At 43.0% G+C, this 17,258-nt stretch overlaps 1 protein-coding gene across 4 annotated transcripts in view; it reads right to left on the minus strand.

Moving 5' to 3' along the window:
• Positions 1–12,107, minus strand: part of Ctcf (CCCTC-binding factor) — a 58,751-nt gene extending 46,644 nt beyond the window's left edge. Inside the window, exons 1-3 of one of the 4 annotated variants that reach the window (XM_074055837.1) lie at positions 11,044–11,250; positions 5,004–5,119; positions 4,206–4,286 (exon numbers count right to left, since the gene is read on the minus strand). The gene's annotated coding sequence lies outside the window, so the exon portion shown is untranslated. Of the gene's footprint in view, positions 1–4,205; positions 4,287–5,003; positions 5,120–11,043; positions 11,251–11,973 lie in introns of those variants that run through there. The other 3 variants (XM_074055836.1, XM_074055838.1, XM_020171113.2) reach the window with 3 other exon arrangements.
• Positions 12,108–17,258: the final 5,151 nt, after the last annotated feature.

Genomic DNA, 17,258 nt, shown 5'->3' on the forward strand with positions numbered 1-17,258 from the left:
TGCCAAAATTTGTTAACTCTGCTTTATCTAACCTAAAAGAAAAAATTCACATTACAAAATAACTTTGTTTTATAGACTATGCAAAACCAAGAGAGTCATGCCAAACCTAACCATATTCACACTACTAGTTTTGTTGTTATTGCCATTGTAAGGCTGGGATTGAACTGAGTGCCTTGAACATACTAGGCAAGTGCTTTACCACTGAGCCATATACCCAGTCTCCCACACTAGTTTTGTTGTTTTGATTTTTTTGGGGGGTGGGGGGATTGTACTGGGTTTGAACTCAGGGCTTGGCACTTGCTAGGCAGGCGCTCTACCTCTTGAGTCACACCCCACCTCCCAATTTTTTTGTCAGTTATTTTTCAGATAAGGGTGTCAAGCTGGCCTTAGACTGCAATCCTCCTAACTATTGTCTCCCTTGTAGCTGAGATCATAAGCACACACCACCATGCCTAGCTTATTGAGAGGGGTCTCCCTAACTTTTTTCCTGGGCTGGCCTCAATCCATAATCCTCCTGATCTCTGCCTCCCAAGCAGATGAGATTTCAGATGTGAGCCAGTACACCTGGCCTTTGACTAATGCTCTGATGTCTATTTTTTTTTTTTCTTGTTGGAACTGGAGTTTGAACTCAGGGCTTCAAGCTTGCAAAGCAGGACCTCTACTGCTTGAGCTTGGTCTTTTGGTCTTTTTATTTTAGACAGTTTCAAATAATTACTTACTAGGTGGGCATGGTGGTACACACTTGTATCCCAGCACTGAGAAAGCTGAGGCAGAAGAATCACAAGTTCAGGGTCAACCTGAGCTACAATAGTGAGTTCAAGGCCAACATGGCTACAATGTAAGACCCTATCTCAAAATACAAACAGGCCCGGCACCTGTGCCTCACACCTGTAATCCTAGCTACTCAGGAGGCAGAAATCAGGAGTATCATTGATGGAACCAGTCTTGGGCAAATAGTTCGAGAGACTCTATCTTGGAAAAAACCCATCGTAAAAAAAGGGCTAGGAGAGTGGCTCAAGCAGGAAGAATGCCTGGCTAGCAAGTGCGAGATTGAGTTCAAACCCTAGTGGTGAAGAAAAAAAAAAAAATTGCTAAGCTCTTGTTATGTACCATGTTTGCTTTTTGAGTTTTTCTTTACTTTTATTCAACAGCAATTTATTTTCTTTGTATTATGTTTTTTATTTTGTAGTGCTGGGGACAGAACCCTGGGCTTCAAGCATGCTAGGCAAGTACTCTGCCACTGAGTCATAACCCCAGTTCATTATTGTTTTTTTGTTTTGTTTTTTAAAGATAAGAATCTTACTATGTTCCCAGGCTGGTCTTAAACTCCTGGGCTCAAGTGATCCTCTCACCTTAATCCCCTCAAGTGCTGGGACTACAGTTGTGAACTACCATGCTCAGTCAATACTATGTTTTTAAAAGTCCTTCATCATAAGAATTTTGCTGGTTAATCACATGAGATGTGACCCTGTCAATTTATCCATTTCTCTACCGCTCAACGATTTTCTGGGGAGGGGGGGGGAACCCTACCCTTTTCCTCATCTATAATATTCTAAGTTAAGTTCATTTAATTTTTGTATTGTGTGGTGGCCACCACTGTTCAGTTTAACGTAATATATGAGCAACTAATGCTAAAGGCTAAAATCATTTGACCTCTATGTAGAACACTACAGTTATAAACATGTATATACTTAATTTAACTGCCATAATCCTGTTGAACTTGTAATAGGACATATTGTTATTAGGCTACAAGTATAGGTCTTGGTACCCGAAAATGGTTAAGATCAAATTGTATGCTTTTCTATTTTCTGTTATCCCTAATTAGGGTCTCTTGTCCAGAAAGCCTTTCCCAATATCTTCCACAAAATCCTATAGCTGATCATGTCTTCCCACACTTATTTACAAATTTTAAATATACTGAAGTGTATTTTGCAGATACAGCATGTTGGGTGTGGTGCTTCACACCTTTTATCCCAGTACTAGAGGCTGAACAGGAGGATTTTGAGTTTGAGGCCAACCTGAGCTACATAGCGAGACCTTTTCTCAAAAAAACAAAAGGAAAAAAAGGCTATGATGTATCTCAGTGTTAGCTTGCCTAGAAAGCACAGGCCCTTGGTCCATCCTTAGCATCTCCTAGACACTGCAGGAGTAAATCTGGCTTGATCTAATTTACATCATTTCAGAAGTCACACTTCAGTATATTTAAAACCGATTAGGTTCAAATATAAAGCCTGTGTTTAAACAATAGGCATTATCAACATAGAAAACCTAATTCTTAAGTGTCAAATTAAAACCAATATATTAGTAACAATACTAATTATAAAGCACACAAAACACAAATAGCTGCTTATAAAGAATTATCATACAAGTCATAGGTTCAAAGCTTAGTATAGTTATTTTATGATGGATTACTTAACCTGAATTGGAGAAAGGAAATGTTAACAAAATCAGTATAAATTGTTAAAAGTTAATTGCTAACTGGGCACTGGTGGCGCACACCTATAATCCTAGCTCTCAGGAGGCAGACATCAGGAGGATCACAGTTCAAAGCCAACCCAGAGAAATAGTTTCAGAGATCCTATCTCGAAAAAATCTGTCACAGAAAAAAGGGCTGGTGAAGTGGACCAAGGTGTAGGCCTTGAGTTCAAACCCAGTAGCACAAAAAAAAAAAAAAAAAAAAAGAGTTAATTGCTGGGGGTCATGACTGTAATAATAGGTGCCTGCCTATAGCAAGCACAAGGCACTGAGTTCAAACCCCAGTACCACCAAGATTGAGTTAACTGGCTGGAGGTGTGGCTCAACTGGTAGAGTGCTTGCCTAGCAAGTGTGAAGCCCTTAGTTCAAACCACAGCACCACAAAACAAGATTGGTTAATTGTAATTCCATCAACTCTGGAGACAACCCAGTATTGAGGGCTGGCCAGACATAAAGAGAGACCCTATCTAAAAAAAAAAAAAAAATCTAAAGCAAAAAGGGCTGGAGGCCAGGCTTGAGTGGGAGAGCGCCTGACTAATAAGTGCAAAGCCATGAATTCCATACCCCAGTACTGGGGAAAAAAAAGAAAAAAATAAAAAAAAAAAAAAAAAAAAAAAAAAAGAATGAGCTAGTATAATATTCCCAAAATTCTGTCTTACAGAATTTGCATTATAGTTTTACACCTGATTCTGTGCATTGTTTCTTCTTTTCTTCTTTTAAATTATAATCCTATCATTGGAATGGTCTTGGTAACTTTTAACTTGATTTAGTCATCTAGGAATCTTCTTGTGCATGTCAGGTATATGTAGAGCACATATGCAAGCGAGTACTACTTAATACAATCTAACTTCTATATTGTATAGTAGACTACTATAGGGACAATGTAAGGAATTGTTCAATAGCTGAAAAGTATTGCTTCTCAAATATTTCTACTGTGGTACCTATACAAAGAGCCCTTCTTACCCCAGGCACTCATGCCTCATTCTGTTGAAGACCTGTGTTATTCAAGACAGTTACATACTTTGCAGCCTTCTCCTAAAATGCAAACTTGTTAAATATAACAATATTTTTAATTACTTTCAGTTAAATTACTTAACTCACTTCCCCCTAAGTTAGCATAATTGAAGCTCCAAGAAAATTAGTCATATTTATCTTGTGGCTTCAAATGCCCCAGAATCATACCAGGTTATCATATCCCAACTTGAGAACAGGGATCTAAACACGTTAAGCTAGCCACAACACTTACAAGTAGTCACATTCCTAAAATCCTATTTCCTAAACTCTTAAGTCAAGATTTCTCAACAGTTCTTCAAATGAGTATTCTCTTTTCAACCACTTATTAGTATGCAGTCTGTGTCAACATTCCTTAAAAGAACCTGCAGGGAATAAGTTACTTCTGGAGCAAGCCCACTTGGAAAACAGAGACTTGAAGAATAGAGTTTTCATTCCTAGTTTGTACTTCTTCTCTATGTGCTTTAGGCATAGCTTATAAAAACAACTCTAGCCTGCAATCCTAGCTACTCAGGCAGATATCAGGAACCAGCCAGCCAAATAGTTCATGAGACTCTACCTCAAAAATACCCAATACAAAAAAAGGGCTGATGGAGTAGCTCAAGTGGTAGAGTGCCTGCCTAGTAAGTGAGAAGTCCTTAGTTCAAATCCCAGTACCAACCCCCCCCGCCCCAAAAATTCTAGCAGTCACTTAAGACAATTCATTCATATAATCTTACCTAATTTTAGCAATTGAAATTTCCACCTCTACATTCCTTTTTGCCATTATACAAGGGCAATTAAATTATTTTCACATTTTTCTAGGGGTAAAAAAAATATACTTTCTGTTAGTCTGAAAAGATGTAACTTTTACACCCAGAACTCTACTTGCTTTAGAGATCCCAAAGAAAAGCAGACCCCAATATTTATGAAAGGCCTGTTCCAAGTCCCCTATAATGCCCATAATATTTTACAGCAGAAATTATAAGCTAAAGTAAACTGGTAATGACTATCACATTCTGATGCAAACATAGGCCATCAGTTAGGCTAACTCAAATTAAGACTGTTTTTATCCAGGATACCAGCTTCCTAAAGAACAGGATTCCATCTATTCCTCATCAAAATTACAAATTGCCCCAAGGCCATGGAATTTTCAGGTCATCTGCTAATATTCAAAATATACAATCCAAGGCTTTTCTGTAGAAAGTTTCCTGATGTTTTCCTATGTTTATAGTCAGAATGGTATTTACTCATTTATTTTCATTATTATTAATCCCCAAAATAGACTCTAATATTGGTATTATTCTCTTTCAAATGAGGACTCTAGGAATAGACCAGATTAGTAACTTGCCCTGTGCCACCCAGCTTGTATGTGACCCTGCAGAGTTTTAAACCCAGGACTATGACTTTAAAGCCTATATGCTCTCAATTACCCAATTTCTTACATCGCCTATACCAAAGAATTACCAAGCAAAGCCTCTAGCCAAGAGGGTTACATTATTCATTTAAAAGAGCTTAGAAAAAGAAATAGCAATTACCTCTCCGTGGCTGCGAAGTCAGTTTGAGGACAGATAACAGAACTAGCTCCCAAATCCTTGGTCGGCAATCTGTCTACTAGTGCATCTTGTTCTTTGGTTTTAGGTCTGAGATCATTCTAAAAGAGAAGAATTATCATCAGATACAGAATAAAAAGTAAAGATATCTTAAGACTATGATTTAAAAAAAAATCATTTTATGAAACACTAAATTCACACAAATGCACCACATAGCATGAAAAATAAAACTGAGAACATACTGAAGATTGATGTAATTGGGAAAGAAACATCTAGCCAGGCATGGAGGTGCACACTTGTAATGCTAGCATTTGGGAAGTGGAAGCAAGAGGATGGCAAATTTGAGGAAAGCCTGGCTTACAGAGCAAGATCCTGTCTCAGTCGGGTGTTGGTGGCTCACATCTATAATCCTACCTACTTGGGAGGCTGAGATCAGGAGGGATCATAATTTGAGGATATCTCCGGCAAATAGTTCCTGAGACTCCCAACTCCAAAATAACCAGAGCAAAATGGGCTGGAGGTATGGTTCAAGCAGTAGAGTGACTGCTTTGCAAGCACAAAGCCCTGAGTTCAAATCCCAATCCCTCCCAAAAAAAGGTTCCTAGCTCAAAAAAGGCTGTCATTAATTGAGCCATTTCCATAAATATCTATCAAGCCAATAACAAAACACTCACTTTTTAAGACAGATATTCATTGGATAAAGGACTACAAAAAGGACTGATGGGAGTGGCTAAAGCGACAGAGTATATGCTTAGCAAGCATGAAGCAGTGTATTCAAGCCCCAGTATAGCCAAAAAAAGAAAATAAAATGTTACTCTTTACCATGTGAAAACCCCCAGAGTCAAAAGAGAAAAATAAAGGATTAAAAGGATTTGTAATTATCAGAATAGTACTCCATTATAATCTACAGCACATATATTCAAACTACCAAAAATTCTTTTATCTATGGTAACAGTTCTTGAACAGTTTTATTTCCTAATCTTGAGTAAATAGTGGTCTTACTGATTAGTTTACACAAGACTACTTTTCAATTTAATAAGATAACTACGGTGGGGGGGGATGCTTTCACTGACTTTTGAAGTACAGCAAATATATTTTTTTAGTTAAATAATGGAATACTTTGTTTGCTACATTTTTCCTCCCTAAATTACAAAATGAACCGTAAAGTTCCAAGCAATGGTAGAGTGGAACTTACCTCTACAGGAAAAAAAAAGAAACACCAAGTAAAACTTAAGCGCTAAATCTGAATAAACAATTTCCAAAGACGATGGCACACAGCTGCAATCCACATTCAGTTGGCTAAGGCAGGAAGAATTTGAGGGCAGCATCAAGTACAAAGGGAGACCTCTTTCAAAATCAGCAGTTTCCAAAGATTTGGCATATAAAGTACCAACTAAAAGGAAATCCATCTCATTAACTAGCCTACAAAACAAAGGTGATATACCTTCTCAGACCAAACTAAAGAGAAGTCTCCTCTGTTGACAGTTTACAACACAAATAGAAGATCAGTGTATTTAATCCAACCCCCTCCCCCACACACACACAGGGTCTCTAACCCAGATTGGCCTGGAATTCAAGACACTCTTGCCTCAGCCTCCCAACTGCTGAAATTACAGATAAACACCACCATGGCTGGCCAGAAACACCTGTATTCACTGGAGTTCATATATCACTACCATGCTTCAAGGGAATGGAATTTTACACCCCTGAAATTCTAACAGCAATTCCAAATGAAGATTACATATGGAAAAATATATCCTTACCTTTGAGATATATAAGCAATGCCACATCTCTATACTCAAATATGAAATCACTAAGAAAATCCACAAAAATACTGAGAGGGAGCATATGAAGACAGTGACTAGATAAAGTTCAGAAGTTTTGTTTGTTTTTGGTGTTCTAAGATAGGATCTTGATACTTAGCTAGCATTGAACAGAAGATTGTCCTGCCTCAGCCTACTGTATACAAGGAAGGACCACTGCTACCGTGCCTGGCACATCGTTATTTGAAAAAGAATCTAATTTTTGGGAAAACACCTTGAAGTCATCTGGGGCCAAGACAAGTAAATAAAGTAGATAATCAAGTTAGGCTTCCATTTAAAAAAAAGAAAAAAAAAAGATGAGGGCTCAAGTGATCACTTGCCTAGCAAGTGTGACACCCAGAGTTTAAACCCTATGTCTACCAAAAAAAGGGAATTGCCAATTAAAAAAAAAGAAAATGAAATGGAGCCTATGAAGTGGGTAATGTGGTAGGCTGGGGTGTAGCTCAGTGGTAGAGCTACATTTAGCATGTAGGAGGCCTTAGGCTCAATCCCCAGCATCAAAAATGACAAAAAAAAAAAAAAAAGAGAGAGAGAAGTGGATGACATGGGCATAGTTGTGATGCCAGCAGCATCCCTAAAGCAAAAAAAAAAAAAAAAAATCTCTACAAAAATCTTCCTACAAGTATATAGAACGCCTCAGTCAGGCCACAACTGGCCTCTAAGGAACTCACCAACCCACTCAGAAGTCTCAGGTGGATACCCTCATTTCTAAATATCATTTAAAACAAAAATCCTACAGCTACTAGAATGTGAATGTATCTTAAGGGTAGCTTTTGCATAGACTGAGTTTTCTTATGTAGCTTGAATGGATCCCTAGGTTAACATTCGTAACTATTCTTAAATAAGCAGAATGTTTTTTTAACATAGGCAAACATTCTTGTAATCAAACTACTATTTTTTTTTTTCCTGTAGACTGAGGCTTGAACTGAGGTCTTACACCTTGAGCCACTCCACCAGCCCTTTTTTGTGATGGATTTTTCTTTTTGAGATAGGGTCTTGAAAACTATTTGCTTGTGCTGGCCTTGAAACATGATCCTCCTGATCTCTGCCTCCCAAGTAGCTAGGATTACAAGCAAAAGCTACTGGTGTCTGTTTTTTTTTTGCAGAACTGGGGTTTGAACTCACAGCTTTGCACTTGCTAGGCAGGTGCTCTTACCACTTGAGCCACTCCGTCAGCCCTAAACTACTGATTTTAACAAGTCCTTTGAGTTATCTTCACATATTGATTCATCCTCTATTTTTTCTGTAGATTTAGTTTTCCAACAAAAACAAAGTAGCCAGGTGTAGGTGGCTCATGCCTGTAATCCTAGCTACTCGGGAGGCAGAGATGAGGACGGAGTGGGGTTTTTTTGTTTTTTTTTTAATATCCATTTATTCACATGTGCATACACTGCTGGGTCACTGCTCCTCCCTACCCCTTTTCTCCCCCCCCCCCAAAGGACGGGGTTTGAAGGCAGCATGGCAAATAGTCTGTGAGACCCTATTTCAAAAATACCCAACACAAAAACAGGGCTGGGCAAGTGGCTCAAGTGGTAAAGTGCCTGCCTAGCAAGGGTGAGGCCCCAAGTTCAAACCACAGTACCAACAATTAAAAAAAAAAAAAAGTATAATTTCTGCTATACAGAAATCTCAAAGGATACCAACTGTGTGGACAAGGTTTATATCATTAATACAGCACAAATAATGTACACAGTCTGTGGAGCACAATTCTTTCATTAATATTTCCTTTGATGGGACTAAGGTTTGAACTCAGAGCTTCACACTTGCAAAGCAGGCGTCCTACTGATTGAGCAGCACATCCAAGTCCATTTTGTGCTGGTTATTTTGGAGATGGGGGGGGTCTAACCAACTATTTGCAGGAGCTGGCCTCGAACCTCAATCCTCCTAATCTCTGTCTCCCAAGTAGGATTACAGGCAGAAGCCACCGGTGCCCAACTGTGGGGTACAATTCTATCAAGCTTTGCTCTTCGTTCCATTACAAACCTACTGCATTTCAATTTTTAATCCGTGTGGAGCTTATTTTAATAAATAACATATACCACTGGTCACCCATAAGTTTGACAGTAAAACTAAAACACAAAAGAATGCAATAAATTACACAACTGGACTAATATATTATAAGTCTTTCTAGTCCCAAGCCTAACACTCCATTAACACTACTGCTTTTACCTACTTAATGCAATTATACTGGAGATGAGGGAGAGCAGAAAACTTTGTAGAATTCAAAAAAGGATATTGAGGGGCTAAGAGTGTAGTTCAGTTGGGAAAGCATTTGCCTAGCTTTCATACAAGACCATGGGTTTGGTCTCCAGCACTACAAAACATAAAGTAGCATAAGATTTCAATGTGGCTAGTGAGGCCACATTGAGGTTCATTAAAAAAAAAAAGATGCTGAAAACCTTGCATATGGATTGTTGCAGACGGTCTGCAGGATTTACAGACTGAGATTACATACACTGGACCAGACAATTTTGTCTCCCTCTTCATAAATTAACATAACTTTCCCGTCTTAAAAAAAATGTCAACCCAGAACTGGTGGAGTGGCTCAAGTGTAAGGACTTGAATTCAAACCCCAGTAACGCCAAAAAAAAAAAAAAAAAAAGTTAAAAATGTCAACCCAGACTTTCTTCTCTAAGGGAATTAGAATATTTGAGGAAAAAACAAAATGAGAAAACTCTGGCAATTTAACCCAGGAAGCTTTCTAATGACGCAAGAGGACTTAAGGACAGACTAAAACCAAGTACAGGCCTGTTTAACTTCTTTTCCTTATGGGGGGTTTCACTTTCCTAGTTGATCTGAACTCAAAAGTATGGACTCCCCTCGAATGTTTACTTAATGCTGAACTCAGGAATACAGGAAGTTAGCTACTAAAGAGGAGTTACTTTAGGCGTAGATATTTATAAACCATCCGCATCGAGTGGCCCAAGATTCAATTACAACATCAACCCTCACATTTCAGCGTATGGGCAAATTACCAGTCGAGTCAAGAATAAATTCATTCTGCCCTACTGGCGCTTTAGATCAGGTTGCACAATCCAGGGGCAGAATTGCCTTCGCCTAGCCCTAGAGCATCAGGTAGAAAGTGGTGTATGAAGTTGGCGTCCGGACTTTTTATAGTGGAAGGGTCGCCTAAATCAACGGAAACCAGCCCATACTCCCGAAATCAGGAGTTGGTCACGTCACTTGAGACCAGTGAAATTAAGTTTCGGTCCCTTTGAGATCTCTGAGCGCACAAAGTCGGGCTGCCTATCGTTCCAAGGGCTTGGCGAGTGCAAGCCTGGCAGGAGAAAAACTACTTGAGCGAACTCTTGTCTTTTCCGCCCACCATGGGGGGGTGGGGGGGCTGCACCCTTCGGGTCGGGCGCGGAGCCCTGGCGCGAGTTTGGGGGCGCAGCGGGGCCCGGCGGGGGCGGCGAGCGCGCGTTTCCCCCGCCCGCTCGGGCGGCGTCGAGGCGCGAGCAGCTCAGCCAGCCTTGCAGAGGGAGCTCTCGGCAGCTCTGGGGTCCCTCTGATCGCAGCCGCAGCAGCGCCGCCTGCGCCACTCGGCGGAGACGGAGACCAGCAGCGACGACGCGCGGACTGAGAGCGACCGCAGAGCAGCCGAGCAGCTGGAGAAGCACGCAAGGCGGCCGGGTAGGTTCCGGGACCGGGTGGACCTGGAGGATGGGCAGCCCGAGACGCGCCGGCCGGGACCCGACGCGCCGGCCGGGACCCCACACCCACACGGCTCAGGGACCGGGCTATGCGCCCAGTGGTAGAAGGTCCAGACCCTTGAGAGAGGCGAGCGCGGAAGCCAGGGCGCGGAGACCGAGTTTCGGCTGGGAACACCAGCCGCGGGAGGGGCGGAGGGCAGAGGGCGGGCCACGGCCCGGCAACTAGCCGGGCCAAGAGCCGGCCTCGAGGGCAGAAACAAAGGAAGGAAAATGGAGTCGCCGGGCGCGCGGGCCTCTGTCGCCGCCACTGCCCGAGGCCTAGCGTGCCACCAGGAGGGAGGCCTAGGGAGCGGGCGTGGAGGGGGGGCGGTCGGGCCGCGCCGGAGACGGGCAATGGCGGCGGCCGCGCCGCAGCAGGGACGGTAGAGGGAGACAAACACCCCCCGGCGGCGGCACTGGCGCCGGGCTGCAGCCAGCGCCGACCGGAGCGGCCCCATCGTGACACCTAGAGGCGGCCCGCGAAACCTCCTCCACCCCGGTCCCCCTTACCTCCGCGCCACACCCCCCGCGGCGCTCGCTCCGCCGCCGCTCCACCGCTCCGGCCACCCGGCGTCCCCGGCCAGCTCCGCGTGCCCGCACCGGCTACTGCTGCCGCCGCTGCCGCCAAAGAAGCAGCTCCGCGCACGGTTTAATCGCTCCACAGGCTCGGGCACAAAATGGCGGACGTGCGGTGCAGTGCGCCTGCGTCGGCGCTGCCGGGGCCGCGGGTGCTGATAAGGGAAGGGACGGGTGGGGGGGCCGGCCGGGCGGCGAGTGGAGGGCGGGGGAGGAAAGGTGAGGGGAGGGGTTGGCGCAGGGCAGCATGGGAGGCGGCCCCGGGCGCCAACTTTCAAAAGCAGGCGCGATGGCGTCACGGGACGCGCCGCGAGTCGCGTCGTCACGCCGCACGCGCCCTCCCGCGCCCTCGCCCGGTCGCGCGTGGGCTCAGCTGGCGCGGTGGCATCCGGGCTCGGGCTGGGTGGGGCTTCCTGGACGGAGGCCGCCGCCTCTGGGCGGTCCCGGATCTTGGCCTGGTTGACCTGGTTCCTTAGCTGCTGTCTTGGGCCCCCTGAACCCGTTAAGGGCTGGAGGAGTGGGGGTGGCTGGAGGAAGCGCGCGCGGAGCTGGGCTGTGAGGCTGAGGCTGCTCCTAGGCCCGGCCCCGCCCAGTCTCCGCCTCAGTCGGGCTGGACCCGCCCTCCGAACGCTGCTCTGTGGCCAGCCACCTAGTAAGGCCCGACGGGTGTCCTGGCGCTCGCAGCTCTTCTGACACAGTACAGTACCCAAGAGCAACAGCAGAAGGGCTGTCCTTGCCCAGCGGCTTTTGGTTATCTCTCTGCCCTAGAAGAGAGTCTCCTAAAACCACTGCTAGATAAGAGAGTAAGGGTCTCCTCTCGGTGACCTCAGGCCACTTCAGCCGGAGAGGCAGCGGAAGACTTACGCTTGTATGCCGCAGACCACAACAGTCGTCTTTAGCTGAAAAGAATTGCAGTATTTGGCACGATGTAATTCTGTGTTTTAAAATGTGCATTTCTTGTCTTTGCCCGGGAGCTGTTAAGTTCCCTGAGGGCGGAGTCCTTCAACCCCTCCTCCCCAGGAGGCGCCTGCGGACCTCGCCCAACCAGCGGTGAAGTTGACAGAACGCCGATTGCCAGGTGTTTTAGTGGCTCCCTAAGGAGAGTTTTGGTACTTAAGGAAATGTGGCTCAGGACTGTATTCCCAATTTCTTTGCATTAGATGTGGTGGATAACAAACGAACCTCGTGTCGAGGGACCTGCTCCGTGCAGCTGATTGCTCTGTTATGAGAATGCTGGCCCAATATTGACAGATACTGTTTTTTCCTCTGAAGAAATCAGAAGTCTGGATTTTTTTTAAAATGTAAATTTTTTGAAATGTTGGCAACTAAATCAGATGTTTAAATTTAGCTGTGGACTGTGTATGACCCTTGACTTGAAGGAAAGAGAGAAGAAAAATTCTGGACCAAATCCTGTGTTACCCTAACATTAGAGAGAGGGCAGGAAGAGAGAAGGAAATTTAGAGTATTGAATTGTGGAATTCAAGGACAGAGTTTCAAGTAGAAGGGAAAGCTTCAGCAGCTGAGAGTTCTGATAAAGTTGAACCAGAGGCATGACTATTGAATTGGTTACCTTGGAGGTTACTATAGAATGTTGTTGGTGACTTTGACCTGATTCATATGGGTCAGTCAGGGATATTGACCACACTAGAATAGGTTAAAGAGTGAACAGAAAAGTGGGGAAATAGAGACAGCACATACAGGCAACTTGAGAGAAGTTTTGCTGTGAGGGGAGAAGAGAAATTTGGTGATAGTGCAAAAGGTTATGAGGTCAGAGGAGAGTTGTACCTTTCCCCCTTTCCGTGCTAGTGATCACACCCAGGGACTTGCGCATGCTAGGTAAGTGCTGAACCACAGAGCTCCATCTTGACCCAGAGGAGAGGTTTTTAAAGGACCGTGGGGCTTTTTAGCATTTTTATGCACCATTGGTGAAAAAGATTCTTGATACAGGAGAGAGGCAGCTTGCTGGACCCACAGAGGACTGAAATCCACAGAAGAATATAAGGAAATAGAGGGATAGACCTTGGATAGGATGCTTCCACTGATAGTAAGGATAACAAAGGTTAAGATGCAAATGTAGGGGAGAGGAAAGCAAGTCCTATCCTTTCCTTAGGACTGCTTTGGTGGCATTGGTACACGTTTAAGATTTGTGATCATAAGTTGAAAGTTAAGCCAGATGGGCCAGTATGTAGATTTTCTTCAGGAACATTCAGCTGCTTGAATGCAGACATGGAAAAGGGTGTAGCTTGGTTTCTCAACACCAGGATACTAGTTTTCTCACTCCTAATCCCAGTTACTTGCCTTAGGTTAGATACTATTCTAGAAATGTGTGAAGTATTTGAAAATTTTACATATGACTCCTTTTTTAATAGAAGCCAAATTATTCCAATTGTCTCTTGTATATACATTAGGACTGAAGCATAAGGAAAAGGCAGATTTAGAGGAAAATTACCAAACAGATACCTCTAGGATATTTGCATTTTGCAATTCTCTTTGCACAGTTTGGAACTTAGATACCAGAAATAATAATGATGCTGACTTGCATTTAAATTATTAACTTCTAGTCAGGTGCCAGTGGCTCACACCTGTAATCCTAGCTACTCAGGAGGCAGAGAGCAGGAGGATCAAGGTTTGAAGCCAGCCTGGTGAATAGTTCCACAAGACCCTATCTGGAAAAAACTCTTCACAAAAAAGGGCTGGTGGAGTGGCCTAAGATGTAGGCCCTGAGTTCAAACCCCAGTACCACAAAAAAAAAAAAAAAAGTTGGCCAAGTAGCTCAAGTAGTAGAGAACCTGTTTAGTAAGCATGAGGCCTTGAGTTCAAATCCCAGTACTGCCAAAAAATTTTTTTCAAAAAAATCCTAGCTTTTGGTTTGGTGGTGTAGCTAAGTGGTAGAGTGCTAAGTCTAGCATGTACAAGGACCTGGGTTCAATTACCAGCACCACAATTAAAAATAAATCCGTAGCTTCTTTTTCTTCATAGTACCTTTCTCTAAGGCATTATCTCAGACCATCTTGTCTTAAGAATAACTTACAAGATGATATTCTAAGGCTTTAATGTGGGCAAATATAAGGTAGTGTCCTGGGAAGGACATAACCTAGACCATATTTATAATGTGTATGAACTATATTTACAGTTGTATGACCTCTGAGTCATCAGTTACAAGCAAAGAATAGGGTCCAAGTGGCCTTGGAATCTGCTTTCTAAAGATGAGGAAAGTGAGCTACTCTGACAGAGCTGAGAAAATGTTGACTATCGCTAGGAAGGAACAAAATGATATGCTTTCTTTTTTCTTATAGGAAATCCTGATGTGTCATATTTTGTGTAAACAGCTCCAAAGACCAAGGACTAAAAACCAAACCAAAAGAATGGGCTGGAAAGAAACAAGCTGAGAGGAAATAGTAATACGATGAGAGCCTGTGAAACTGCTGGGATGATAAAAATATGGGCAGGGCTGGGGCTGTAGCTCAGAAGTAGAGTGCTTACCTAGCATGTGCAAGGCCCTGGGTTCAATCCATAGCTCTGAAAAAAAAAAATTAAGTAAGAGTAGGTTTGATCCCTGAAGTACTATCTCAGACTACCCCAACGATAAGAACTGAGGATTCACTCTGATTTATAAAGGGTAATTTTAGATCATTATCCTAAGAGGTGGTACAGACTGAAATATACATAGGTTTACTGTTGGCAGGGTTATTACATAGGGGAGATAGGAGAGTATAATGTACATTGAGGATATAAGGGAGGATTGTTCCATGGACTGTCACGTAGGTTTGTAGTCCGTGAGAATGTTCAGGGCATTATCAGTAAAAGGCTGTCCAGCTTACTACATGTCTTTGGTACAGTTACCATGTTTTACGATCTGGTCCTCAGTCTCATAGGCAGGACCAGAAACCCAAAGTAGTTTCCATCCTGAAAGCATATTCCTCAGGTGTAAGGTGCCAGGAGCTTGATGGATAATCAGAGTGTTGCTTTACTCACTGGCAAGTGGACCAGTGTCCTCATGCTAGCAAAAGGCTTGTTGTTGGCCTGGGTATGTTGTTGTAGCTCAGTGATAGAGAACTTATTAGTATGGGAAAGGTTCTGGGTCAATCCCCAGTACCCCACAGGGGTGTGGGGGCAGGGAAGTCATGTGGTTTCCCTTACAGTCTGGGAAACTTTTTGAGGTTCTGGGGCTTGAACTCAGGGCCTTCACCTTGAGCCACTTATGCCATCTTTTTTTGTGATGGGTATTTTCAAGATAGGGTCTCACAAACTGTTTGCCCAAGCTGGCTTTGAACCACTGTCCTCCTGATCTGTGCCTTCTGAGTAGCTAGGATTACTGGTATGAACCACTGGCACTTGGCACAAGAAAGCTTTTGATGAACAGTTAGATTGAGTCAAGAGTTAGATTGTCCTGGATTCAGGTCTTTTCTTGATTTTTCCTTTTTTTGTTTTAGTCCTGGGGTTTGACTGGGTCTTATGCTTACTAGGCGTTTGACTAGGTCTTATGCTTACTAGGCAGGTGGCCTACCACTTGAACCACCCCTTTTTTGTGTTGAGTATTTTTTAGATAAGGTGTTACTTTTTGCTCTGGTTAGCCTTGAACTTCAATCCTCCTGATTTCTGCCTCCCTATTAGCTAAGATTTCAGGCATGAGCCACCAGTTCCTGGTTTGTCTTGATTTCTTAGTAGCTGTGCAATCTCAGGTGAATTAATAATAGCTCATCTACAGTCTTCTCTCTATAAGATGGATAATTGTATTTCACATAATGGTAAGGATTACACAAGAAAAAGCCAGTAAAGCTTCTGGCATAGCTATAGGTACCAGCAAACAGACAACTAATATAACTATTATTATTCTTTTATTTTATGCTTCCCGTTACCTACCCTCGCTCCCAATTCTACCTTCTGATGGACTTGATCTTTCTAGAAATGTTGCTTTTTTCTGGTGGGACTGGAGTTTGAACTCAGGATAAAATGATTCTATTTCTAAGATCTTTCTTTGCTTTTTTATCCTATGTAAAGTTTGCAGTAATTGTGATCATTTATATGTTTTTAAAAACACTGTACATCAGGGAATCAACAAATGGAGGGGAATGTGTTGATTTTTTATTAACAATGGGAAAAATTTTCACTTTGGTATTAGGTCTAAAGTTACACATGTATCTGCCTGTTGTCTTTGTACCTACTGAGATGTGTAAGACTTCATCCAGTTCAGTAAACCAACCTACCTTCCTTCCTTCCTTCCTTCCTTCCTTCCTTCCTTCCTTCCTTCTTTCCTTCCTCCCTCCATCCTTCCTTTCCTTCCTCTCTCCCTTCCTTTCTTCCTGTGCTGAAGATTGAACTCAGGGCATTGTGCATGCTAGACAAGCATTCTGCATCTGAGCTACATTCCCAGGTCCAGTTCAACATATATTTATTGAACTACCCACTGTGTGCAGCTCCTGTTTTCAGCACTGAATATTCAAAGATTATTCAAGATGTATTTTCTGCCCTCAGACTCAAAGTTTAACTTGTAAAAATGATTAAGAAAAATAACGTGATAATTGTTATAACAAGAAGACATGAGCGCACAGAAAAAGGGGCAAATAATTCTCTGGTAGTATCTCATTTCATCTGAATCTAAAGTAGTTCAAAGACACCAATAGGGGGGAGATAAAGACATGTAAGATGTCCAGGCCCCTGTGGCTCATGCCTGTAATCCTAGCTACTTAGGAGGCAGAGATCAGGAGGATCGCCATTCAAAGCTAACCCAGGCAAATAGTTCTTGAGATCCTATCTCAAAAAAACCCAACACAAAGACAGGCTGGTATAGTGGCTCAAGTGGTAGAGTGCCTACCTAGCAAGTGTGTGGCCCTGAGTTCAAACACCAGTACCATATAGAAAAAAAAAAAGACATGTAATACGAAGAGTCATGATCAAGGCATAAAAGTGTGTAAGAGTGTTTGAGGACAGCAAGTCATCCCACACCACTGGACTAGAGGTAGAGTAGTGATGTAGTGATGCTAAACCTCATAAAACATTTGGAAAGCTTTCAGTGTCTACAACTTTAACTGCCAAGACCAACTACTTTCTCCTAACATTTTAAAGGCTTCCACCTTATATCCTGCCCAGACCACAAGAATTTTTTTCCTTATTAATGTCTGCTTTCTTTAGACCCTATGAAAGCCATA

The sequence above is a fragment of the Castor canadensis genome, chromosome 15 (assembly GCF_047511655.1).
Source record: "Castor canadensis chromosome 15, mCasCan1.hap1v2, whole genome shotgun sequence".
Classification (NCBI taxonomy): Eukaryota; Metazoa; Chordata; class Mammalia; order Rodentia; family Castoridae; genus Castor; species Castor canadensis.